Below are 12832 nucleotides of genomic sequence, written 5' to 3' on the forward strand. Positions count from 1 at the left end.
TTAATCAACAAAGAAGATAAGGGCAGAATTCCCTGTAAGAGCCCTATAAGAATGTCAGATCAACCACAGCAGCTGCACACAAATGGGTCGAATTGCTTGTCAACAAAAATATCTTGAGGAACAACATATTTGTAATCCAAACATGTAAAATCTAAAACTTTTACTAGCCCACAAGAAACACAGTAGCTGCCCTACTTGTCCAGTGAGCATATGTCCATTGTTACTGCCAGAAGATCTCATTTCTCCTGGCCACTGACTCAATTACTACTAAGTGATTTTTTTAAAGTTGGCAAGCTAGTTTCCCATAGGACATTGAAGGTGATAATCGCAACTCATATTTTGTATAAAAATGACTTAATGGTGACTAAGAGCACCCCTACATTTCAAAATCAAATGAACATCTACATTTCTCATCTTTCTTTTGATCTTTTCGTGACATTAAATGCTCTTGTTCACTTTTCTTTACAGAACTCTCTTTCCATGGTTTAAGCCCATACTCTCACCTGGTTCTTCTAGTTCTTTGGACATTCTGAGTTCCCTTTACTTTTCCTCTCCCTAAATGTTAATTTACTCAAGTCTCTGTCATTCAGTCCTCGTTCTTATCCATGGCTTCAATTCTGTCTTTATGTTGTTAAAAACCCCAATTTAAATATGCAACCCAGATCTCACTCCCAAACTGCAGCCTCACACATCCAACTGCCGCTGGTAAGCTCCACTTGAGTAGCCAAACTCAAATATCATGGTCCAAAATTGAGCTCACCATGTCTTCATCATTATCTGCTCCTCTGTGTTTCCTAACAATAATAGAAAATGTAGCACCAGCCAATTTGTATTCAAATCAGAAACTTGGCAATCATCCTAATTGCCTTCCCTTCCTTACCTACACTCCAAAAAATTAACCATGAATCTAGATAAATCCTGTCACCTAAGTATTTGTCATACCCATTCCTTCTCTCATTTCCCAGTGCTACTACCTTTTTTCAGGTTTCCCTGAGTCTCCTTTCTAACACCCTTGACATTTAGTGCAATACCAATAATGAGTAAAAACAAAACACAAATCCATAATAATCTCACTCAACATCATTTAATTATTCTCCATTATTTTAGAATAATTATAAAATATTTTCCATTATCTGTGAGGCCCCTTATAAACTGCCTTCTGCCAAACTGTAGCCTCATCTCTTTGCAAACTTCTTGGTCTTCTCAGAAAATGCCTCACTTTTTCAGTCTTTCCTCTGTTTTATACACAGTGCCCCACCTAGGATGTCTTTTCTCCCTTTCTCTGCATACCAAACTTCCACATATCCTTCCAAATTTAAACTAGTGATGTCCTCCCCATGTCCTCCCCATATACTGTTTTCATAATGTCCGTCACTATAACCTAACCACCACTGTCTCCCACCTCTACTTTTCCTCTCTTCTTGCCTACTCTTCCCTCCAGCCCTTCAAGGGAGGTTGGATACCATTCCTCTTTGTACCATTTTACCAATTACATTAATCATGGTTGATGTGTCTTTCTGGTTTCTCCTTTAGGTTATGAGTTCCCTGAGTTCAAGGTCTCTGTCCTTCATTTTCATGTGTTCATAATCTAACTAGTAGTTGGTAGATGATAGAGATTCAATAAATATTTGTCAAATAAATGGGTGGGGGCATGGGTGGATGAATGGATGGATGGAGAACATGAAGACAAAACACAATAATTAGTCTTAATGGTCCCTCCTCATTGAATCATTGTTGTGAGTCCTGGTAATGAATCACTACCTAACAAGAAGTTAGTTTTTATTCCTTGGATAAGACTGAATAAACATTTGAATGTTTTCTCTCCGGCCCTCATCTTTAGCTTTCACTATGGAAGCTTGTCTGCTTCCAATACCTTATTTTAAAGTAATATAATGCAATTGATTATTTCCACTTACTATGTTAAAATCACATTCTAATTCTGTCTCACTGAGATTATACCCAGATCTCATTGACTGGTCTTTGGGGAATTTCAAAAATCATGAGTCAGAAGTTTAAAGATTATTAATAATCTCTAAGCCTGTTAGAGATGACTCATCTCCTTCATTATACATGGATTTTATTATTTAAACTCTCAGTCAATAACCTACTTTCCAATTTGTAAGGGTACTTCTCAGTTGCTAGATTTAAGTATTACTAGTCCTTACATAATCTCAAAACTTGAAATACTGAAAAAGAGGCTTTAAAGTCAAGAGATAAAATCAGTGTTGAGTCTCAAAAAAATGGGGACATATTTTTTGCGATCCCATTGTGGTTCATAAGCGTGATAATTGGGTTTTCACACTAATACGTGAGATGTGCATTGTTAGAACAGTTTGAGGGAGGCACATCTCACACAAAGTTCGTTGGCACATTACCCATCTGACGTGAAAGAAAAGTAACAAAAGAGAAACTAAAAAGGAATTTTTTTGCCCAGAGTGATTTTAATATATGGAAGAATTCAGATGTAGCGGATTATATTATATGTACTCTAAATGGAGAGAGCCCATGCTTAACAAACTTAGTAAAGATGTTTAGTATAGCATCCTGGATTTTTAGTTGTTCCATGAATCTAAGCTTTAATATATTCATCCTCAAGATGAGAACAAGAACATGGGAATTAGGCAGAATGATATGTGCACTACATGATGTCATCATCAGAAAGTGAATAACCACTAATGTATGACTGCATTTCTCAGGAAGCTATTGAATATCCCTTTAAATTGGAAAAATATATATTATTATTGAAATATGCTTACATAAGAAAGCTATAATGGCTCTATTTTTTAAGATAACATTTAGATATTTTTCTAATGGTTCAAGGTGATCAATGTTCTCAAGATCAAGGTTCTCCTCTGTGTTGGCTTGCTGCTACAGCTAGAAGGATGGAGTAATCAAATCTTCAGCCAACATGTATTGAACTCATTATGCATGAGACATTTGCTAAATGCTTTATATACATTATCTCATTTAATACTCACAACCAATCCTATGAGGGACATACTAACATTATCTATTTCAGTGAAAAATGAACTAAGCCACAGAGAGAATAAGAATTTGCCCAGTCACACATCACTAACTGGCAAAGCCAGGTGCGTCCAACTCCCAGTCTTTTTATGCACAACCTCCACACAATCTTCTTATCACAAAACCTGGTTTTTCAAAGTTGATCTTATGGAGGTAGAGTAGAATGATTACCAGAAACTGGGAAGCATGGTGAGGCTGGTAAAGAGATGTTGGCTGATGGGTACAAAAATATAGTTAGATAGAAGAAGTAAGTTCTAGTGTTTGTTAGTAGAGTGACTATAGTTAATAAGAATTTATTGTATATTTTAAAATAGAAGAGAAGATTTAGGATGTTCCCAAACAAAGAAACGATAAATGTTTGAGGTGATGGATATTCTAATTACCCTGATCTGATCATTACACATTGCATACATGTACCAAAATATCACACTCACCCCATAAGTATGCACAATTATTATGTATCAATAAAAAATGAAATAAAAATCTGTGTTTTCTTGGTGGTTGTAGAGTTTGTTATAGGATCTTATATCAGACATTTAAACTCACTGTCTATGAGTAATATGGATAGAATATGTTAAATTTCACAGTCTAAATTTTTTTTTTTTTTTTTTTGAGACAGAGTCCCGCTTTGTCGCCCAGGCTGGAGTGCAGTGGTGGGATCTTAGCTCACTGCAACCTCCACCTCCCAGGTTCAAGCGATTCTCCTGCCTTAGCCTCCTGAGTAGCTGGGATTACAGGCACATGCCTCCATGCCTGGCTAATTTTTGTATTTTTAATAGAGATGGGGTTTCACCATGTTGGTCAGGCTGATTTTGAATTCCTGACCTTGTGATTCACCCACCTTGGCCTTCCAGAATGCTGGGATTACAGGCGTGAACCACCTTTCCAGGCCTACCTTTTTAAATGTATAAAGTCTAAGGTTTCTTTAGCTTAAACATGTGATGACTCTTTCATTTGGTTTATATAATAAATTCTTACTAAGGTATAAATGATAAATGACTGATGACAATTTTTACATGTTACCTACAGAGACCAACCTGGCAGGCATTTCCATGTATTAAATAATATCTGCTTTAACTTAAAAGAAGCTCATTTAGAAAGGGATGCAGGCATCAACTGGGAGCAATGTGGAAGTATTTTTCAGCACCAATTCTGTCCCAGATCTATCATTGCATGCTATACTGACAGCTACCTTCTTCACCTATGTCAAAGGTAAGTTACTCATTCAATGAATCATTGTGACAGGCACTGAGTTCAACTGAACATGGTTCCTGAAGACCTCCACTTTAGCCTATGTGGTGGGATACATACTCTGAAGGACTCTCTCACTGTAAAGTAGCTAGATCCTGAATAAAACAGGCCTTCGAGGTTCATGAGGTTTAAGGAAGGAAGACTCTTCATCACATAAAAGTGCAAGGTGGGCCGGGCGCGGTGGCTCAAGCCTGTAATCCCAGCACTTTGGGAGGCCGAGACGGGTGGATCACGAGGTCAGGAGATCGAGACCATCCTGGCTAACACGGTGAAACCCCGTCTCTACTAAGAAATACAAAAAAAAAAAAACTAGCCGGGCGAGGTGGCGGACGCCTGTAGTCCCAGCTACTCGGGAGGCTGAGGCCAGAGAATGGCATGAACCCGGGAGGCGGAGCTTGCAGTGAGCTGAGATTCGGCCACTGCACTCCAGCCTGGGCTACAGAGCGAGACTCTGTCTCAAAAAAAAAAAAAAAAAAAAAAAAAAAAAAGTGCAAGGTGAAGCAGCAAGTGCTGATGTAGAAGCTGCAGCAAGTTATCCAGAAGGTCTAGGTAAGACAATTGATAAAGGTGGCTCTACTACACAACAGTTTTTTCAGTGTAGATGAAACTGCCTTCTACTAGAAGGAGATGCCATCTAGAACTTTCATAGCCAGAGAGAAGTCAGTGTCTGGCTTCAAAGCTTCCAAATGGGCTGAATTTTTGTTAAGGGCTAATGCAGCTGATGACTTTAAGTTGAAGCCAATGCTCATTTATCATTCTGAAAATCCTAGGGCCCTTAAGTATAAATCTACTCTCCATGTGCTCTATAAATGGAATAACAAAGGCTGGATTACAGCACATTCATTTGAAGCATGGTTTACTGATTATCTTTAAGTCCACTACTAAATTAAGGGGGGGCGGAGCAAGATGGCCGAATAGGAACAGCTCCAGTCTCCAACTCCCAGCGCGAGCGACACAGAAGACCAGTGATTTCTGCATTTTCAACTGAGCCTCTGCTGCTGATACCCAGGCAAACAGGGTATGGAGTGGACCTCAAGCAATCTCCAACAGACCTACAGCTGAGGGTCCTGACTGTTAAAAGGAAAACTATCAAACAGGAAGGACACCTACACCAAAACTCCATCAGTACATCACCATCATCAAAGACCAGAGGCAGATAAAACCACAAAGATGGGGAAAAAGCAGGGCAGAAAAGCTGGAAATTCAAAAAATTAGAGCGCATCTCCCCCGGCAAAGGAGCGCAGCTCATCACCAGCAACAGATCAAAGCTGGACGGAGAATGACTTTGACGAGATGAGAGAAGAAGGCTTCAGTCCATCAAATTTCTCAGAGCTAAAGGAGGAATTACGTACCCAGCGCAAAGAAACTAAAAATCTTGAAAAAAAAGTGGAAGAATTGATGGCTAGAGTAATTAATGCAGAGAAGGTCATAAACGAAATGAAAGAGATGAAAACCATGACACGAGAAATACGTGACAAATGCACAAGCTTCAGTAACCGACTCCATCAACTGGAAGAAAGAGTATCTGCGATTGAGGATCAAATGAATGAAAGGAAGCGAGAAGAGAAACCAAAAGAAAAAAGAAGAAAAAGAAATGAACAAAGCCTGCAAGAAGTATGGGATTATGTAAAAAGACCAAATCTACGTCTGATTGGGGTACCTGAAAGTGAGGGGGAAAATGGAACCAAGTTGGAAAACACTCTTCAGGATATCATCCAGGAGAACTTCCCCAACCTAGTAGGGCAGGCCAACATTCACATCCAGGAAATACAGAGAACGCCACAAAGATACTCCTCGAGAAGAGCAACTCCAAGACACATAATTACCAGATTCACCTAAGTTGAAATCAAGGAAAAAATCTTAAGGGCAGCGAGAGAGAAAGGTCGGGTTACCCACAAAGGGAAGCCCATCAGACTAACAGCAGATATCTCAGCAGAAACTCTACAAGCCAGAAGAGAGTGGGGGCCAATATTCAACATTCTTAAAGAAAAGAATTTTCAACCCAGAATTTCATATCCAGCCAAACTAAGTTTCATAAGTGAAGGAGAAATAAAATCCTTTACAGATAAGCAAATGCTTAGAGATTTTGTCACCACTAGGCCTGCCTTACAAGAGACCCTGAAGGAAGCACTAAACATGGAAAGGAACAACCGGTACCAGCCATTGCAAAAACATGCCAAAATGTAAAGACCATCGAGGCTAGGAAGAAACTGCATCAACTAACGAGCAAAATAACCAGTTAATATCATAATGGCAAGATCAAGTTCACACATAACAATCTTAACCTTAAATGTAAATGGACTAAATGCTCCAATTAAAAGACACAGACTGGCAAACTGGATAAAGAGTCAAGACCCATCAGTCTGCTGTATTCAGGAGACCCATCTCACACGCAGAGACATACATAGGCTCAAAATAAAGGGATGGAGGAAGATTTACCAAGCAAATGGAGAACAAAAAAAAGCGGTGGTTGCAATACTAGTCTCTGATAAAACAGACTTTAAACCATCAAAGATCAAAAGAGACAAAGAAGGCCATTACATAATGGCAAAGGGATCAATTCAACAGGAAGAGCTAACTATCCTAAATATATATGCACCCAATACAGGAGCACCCAGATTCATAAAGCAAGTACTTAGAGACTTGCAAAGAGACTTAGACTCCCATACAATAATAATGGGAGACTTCAACACCCCACTGTCAACATTAGACAGATCAACGAGACAGAATGTTAACAAGGATATCCAGGAATTGAACTCATCTCTGCAGCAAGCAGACCTAATAGACATCTATAGAACTCTCCACCCCAAATCAACAGAATATACATTCTTCTCAGCACCACATCGTACTTACTCCAAAATCGACCACGTAATTGGAAGTAAAGCACTCCTCAGCAAATGTACAAGAACAGAAATTATAACAAACTGTCTCTCAGACCACAGTGCAATCAAACTAGAACTCAGGACTAAGAAACTCAATCAAAACCGCTCAACTACATGGAAACTGAACAACCTGCTCCTGAATGACTACTGGGTACATAACGAAATGAAGGCAGAAATAAAGATGTTCTTTGACACCAATGAGAACAAAGATACAACATACCAGAATCTCTGGGATACATTTAAAGCAGTGTGTAGAGGGAAATTTATAGCACTAAATGCCCACAAGAGAAAGCAGGAAAGATCTAAAATTGACACTCTAACATCGCAATTAAAAGAACTAGAGAAGCAAGAGCAAACACATTCGAAAGCTAGCAGAAGGCTAGAAATAACTAAGATCAGAACAGAACTGAAGGAGATAGAGACACAAAAAACTCTCCAAAAAATCAATGAATCCAGGAGTTGGTTTTTTGAAAAGATCAACAAAATTGACAGACCACTAGCAAGACTAATAAAGAAGAAAAGAGAGAAGAATCAAATCGACGCAATTAAAAATGATAAAGGGGATATCACCACCGACCCCACAGAAATACAAACTACCATCAGAGAATACTATAAACACCTCTACGCAAATAAACTGGAAAATCTAGAAGAAATGGATAATTTCCTGGACACTTACACTCTTCCAAGACTAAACCAGGAAGAAGTTGAATCCCTGAATAGACCAATAGCAGGCTCTGAAATTGAGGCAATAATTAATAGCCTACCAACCAAAAAAAGTCCAGGACCAGATGGATTCACAGCTGAATTCTACCAGAGGTACAAGGAGGAGTTGGTACCATTCCTTCTGAAACTATTCCAATCAATAGAAAAAGAGGGAATCCTCCCTAACTCATTTTATGAGGCCAACATCATCCTGATACCAAAGCCTGGCAGAGACACAACAAAAAAAGAGAATTTTAGACCAATATCCCTGATGAACATCGATGCAAAAATCCTCAATAAAATACTGGCAACCCGGATTCAGCAACACATCAAAAAGCTTATCCACCATGATCAAGTGGGCTTCATCCCTGGGATGCAAGGCTGGTTCCACATTCGCAAATCAATAAACATAATCCAGCATATAAACAGAACCAAAGACAAGAACCACATGATTATCTCAATAGATGCAGAAAAGGCTTTTGACAAAATTCAACAGCCCTTCATGCTAAAAACGCTCAATAAATTCGGTATTGATGGAACGTACCTCAAAATCATAAGAGCTATTTATGACAAACCCACAGCCAATATCATACTGAATGGGCAAAAACTGGAAAAATTCCCTTTGAAAACTGGCACAAGACAGGGATGCCCTCTCTCACCACTCCTATTCAACATAGTGTTGGAAGTTCTGGCTAGGGCAATTAGGCAAGAGAAAGAAATCAAGGGTATTCAGTTAGGAAAAGAAGAAGTCAAATTGTCCCTGTTTGCAGATGACATGATTGTATATTTAGAAAACCCCATTGTCTCAGCCCAAAATCTCCTTAAGCTGATAAGCAACTTCAGCAAAGTCTCAGGATACAAAATTAATGTGCAAAAATCACAAGCATTCTTATACACCAGTAACAGACAAACAGAGAGCCAAATCAGGAATGAACTTCCATTCACAATTGCTTCAAAGAGAATCAAATACCTAGGAATCCAACTTACAAGGGATGTAAAGGACCTCTTCAAGGAGAACTACAAACCACTGCTCAGTGAAATCAAAGAGGACACAAACAAATGGAAGAACACACCATGCTCATGGATAGGAAGAATCAATATCGTGAAAATGGCCATACTGCCCAAGGTAATTTATAGATTCAATGCCATCCCCATCAAGCTACCAATGAGTTTCTTCACAGAATTGGAAAAAACTGCTTTAAAGTTCATATGGAACCAAAAAAGAGCCCGCATCTCCAAGACAATCCTAAGTCAAAAGAACAAAGCTGGAGGCATCACGCTACCTGACTTCAAACTATACTACAAGGCTACAGTAACCAAAACAGCATGGTACTGGTACCAAAACAGAGATATAGACCAATGGAACAGAACAGAGTCCTCAGAAATAATACCACACATCTACAGCCATCTGATCTTTGACAAACCTGAGAGAAACAAGAAATGGGGAAAGGATTCCCTATTTAATAAATGGTGCTGGGAAAATTGGCTAGCCATAAGTAGAAAGCTGAAACTGGATCCTTTCCTTACTCCTTATATGAAAATTAATTCAAGATGGATTAGAGACTTAAATGTTAGACCTAATACCATAAAAACCCTAGAGGAAAACCTAGGTAGTACCATTCAGGACATAGGCATGGGCAAAGACTTCATGTCTAAAACACCAAAAGCAACGGCAGCAAAAGCCAAAATTGAAAAATGGGATCTCATTAAACTAAAGAGCTTCTGCACAGCAAAAGAAACGACCATCAGAGTGAACAGGCAACCTACAGAATGGGAGAAAATTTTTGCAATCTATTCATCTGACAAAGGGCTAATATCCAGAACACACAAAGAACTCAAACAAATTTACAAGAAAAAAACAACCCCATCAAAAAGTGGGCAAGAGATATAAACAGACATTTCTCAAAAGAAGACATGTATACAGCCAGCAGACACATGAAAAAATGCTCATCATCACTGGCCATCAGAGAAATGCAAATCAAAACCACAATGAGATACCATCTCACACCAGTTAGAATGGCAATCATTAAAAAGTCAGGAAACAACAGGTGCTGGAGAGGACGTGGAGAAATAGGAACACTTTTACACTGTTGCTGGGACTGTAAACTAGTTCAACCATTATGGAAAACAGTATGGCGATTCCTCAAGGATCTAGAACTAGAAGTACCATATGACCCAGCCATCCCATTACTGGGTATATACCCAAAGGATTATAAATCATGCTGCTATAAAGACACATGAACACCTATGTTTATTGCGGCACTATTCACAATAGCAAAGACTTGGAATCAACCCAAATGTCCATCGGTGACAGACTGGATTAAGAAAATGTGGCACATATACACTATGGAATACTATGCAGCCATCAAAAAGGATGAGTTTGTGTCCTTTTTAGGGACATGGATGCAGCTGGAAACCATCATTCTCAGCAAACTATCACAAGAACAGAAAACCAAACACCGCATGTTCTCACTCATAGGTGGGAACTGAACAATGAGATCACCTGGACTCGGGAAGTGGAACATCACACACCGGGGCCTATTATGGGGAGGGGGAGGGGGGAGGGATTTCACTGGGAGTTATACCGAATGTAAAGGATGAGTTGATGGGTGCTGACGAGTTGATGGGTGCAGCACATCAACATGGCACAAGTATACATATGTAACAAACCTGCATGTTATGCACATGTACCCTAGAACTTAAAGTATAATAATAAAAACAAAAAGATATGCAATAGAAACCACCTAAACCTAAGTACAAAGATAGATAAAACAAAACCTTGGTGAGCTATAGGACAATATCAAGAAATCCAACAGAAGTGTAAATGAGTTCCCAAAGGAGAGGAGATATATTTGAGGCTAAAAAAAAAAATTGAGGAAATAATGATTCAACACTTTCCAAATATTATGAAAATTACAAGCCTACAGACCCAAGAATCTTAATGAACCACAAGCAGAATAAAAATAAATAAAACCTGATAAGGAACATTATAATCAAATTACCTTTAAAATATCATGAAGATATCTGCCACCACAAAAACACACTCAAGTACAAGGCGCACTGACACTATAAAGCAACTACAAAATCAAGTCTGCATAACAACCATCTAACAACATGATGACACTCTCACACATCAATATTAACCTTGAATGTAAATGGGCTAAATGCCCCACTTAAAAAGCATAAAGTGGCAAGTTAGATAAGGAAGCAAGACCCAACTGTCTACTGTCTTCAAGAGATCTACCTCACATGTCACACTTATAGGCTTAAAGTAAAGGGATGAAGAAAGGTCTATCATGCAAAAAGAAAACAAAAAAAGAGCAGGGGTTGCTATTCTTATATCAGATAAAACAGACTTTAAATAAAAAACGATCAAAAACGATAAAGGAAGGCATTACATAATGATAAAGAGTTCAATTCAACAAGAAGACTTAACTATTTTAAGTATATATGCACCCAACATTGAAGCTCCCAGATTCATAAAACAAGTTCTTAGAAGAAACTTAGATAACCACACAAGAATAATGAGAGACTTCAGCCCACTGACAGTGGTAAGCAGATCATCAAGACAGAAAAATAACAAAAATATTCTAGACTTAAACCTGACATCTGACCAATTGGACCTAATAGACTTCTACAGAATACTCCACCCAACAACAACAGAATATACATTCCTCTAATCTGCACATGGCACATACTCTAAAACCAATCACATGCTTGGCCACAAAGCAAGTCTCAAGAAATTAAAAAAAAAAAAATTATACCAACCATACTCTCAGATCATAGTGCAATAAAAAAAGGAAGTAATACCAACAAGATCTCTCAAAATCATACAATTACATGGAAATTAAACAACTTGTTCCTGAATGACTTTTGGATAAAGAACAAAATTAAGGCAGTATATTAGTTCATTCATGCATTGCTACAAAGAAATACCTGTGACTGAGTAATTTATACAGAAAAGCAGTTTATTTGTCTAATGATTCTGCAGGATGTACAGGAAGCACAATGGCATCTGCTTCTGGGGAGGACTTAAAGAGCTTTTACTCTTAGTGGAAAGCAAAAGAGGAGCGAGCACCTTACATGGTAAAAGCAGGAGCAAGGGTGCGGGTGGGAGGAGGTGTCACACACTTTGAAACAACCAGATCTCACAAGCACTTACTATCATGAGGACAGCATCAAGGGGATGGTGTTAAACCATTCATGAGAAATCCACCCTTATGATCCAATCACCTCCCAAAGGCCCCACCTCCAACATTGGGAATTACATTTCAACATGAGATATGGGCAAGGCCACATATCCAAACTATATCAGGCAGAAATCAGAAAAAATTTTGAAACTAATGAAAACACAGACACAACATACCAAAATCATTGGGACACAGTTAAAGCATGTTAAGAGGAAAGCTTATAGCACAAAATGCTTACATCAAGAAAGTAGGAAGATCTCAAACTAATAACCTAACATCACACCTAGAGGAACTAGAAAAATAAGAGCAAACCAATCACAAAGCTAGCTTAAGAAAAGAAACAGCCAAAATCAGAGCAGAACTGAATGAAACTGAGGTGCAAAAATCCATACGAAGGTCACTGAAATCAAAAGTTAACTCTTTGAAAGAATAAGCAAGATTAAAAGACTGAAATCTAGATCAATGAAGAAAACAAGAGAAAAGATCCACATAAACACAAACATAAATGACAAAGGTGACATTACAAAAGACCCTACAGAAATATAAAAAGTCCTCAGAGGCTGTTACAAACACCTACGCTATTACACAAACTAGAAAACCCAGAAGAAATAGATAAATTCCTGAACACACAACCTCCCCAAGATTGAAACCCTGAACAGAACAGTAATCAGTTCAAAAATTAAATCAATAATATAAAAGTCTACCAACCAAAAAAAAAAAAAAACCCTAAACCAGAAAAATTCACAGCTGAATTCTACCAAATGTATAAAGAAGAGCTAGTAT

General features: G+C 38.3%; 1 protein-coding gene and 1 pseudogene across 11 annotated transcripts in view; one reads left to right on the plus strand and one right to left on the minus strand.

Annotated features, from left to right (window-relative positions):
- The window catches only part of TNFSF4 (TNF superfamily member 4), a 277633-nt gene that overhangs the window by 91506 nt on the left and 173295 nt on the right, over positions 1 to 12832 (minus strand). The window lies entirely within an intron of this gene.
- LOC123571243 (small nucleolar RNA U13) lies at positions 2261 to 2385 on the plus strand (annotated as a pseudogene).

Source organism: Macaca fascicularis, chromosome 1, assembly GCF_037993035.2.
Source record: "Macaca fascicularis isolate 582-1 chromosome 1, T2T-MFA8v1.1".
NCBI lineage: Eukaryota > Metazoa > Chordata > Mammalia > Primates > Cercopithecidae > Macaca > Macaca fascicularis.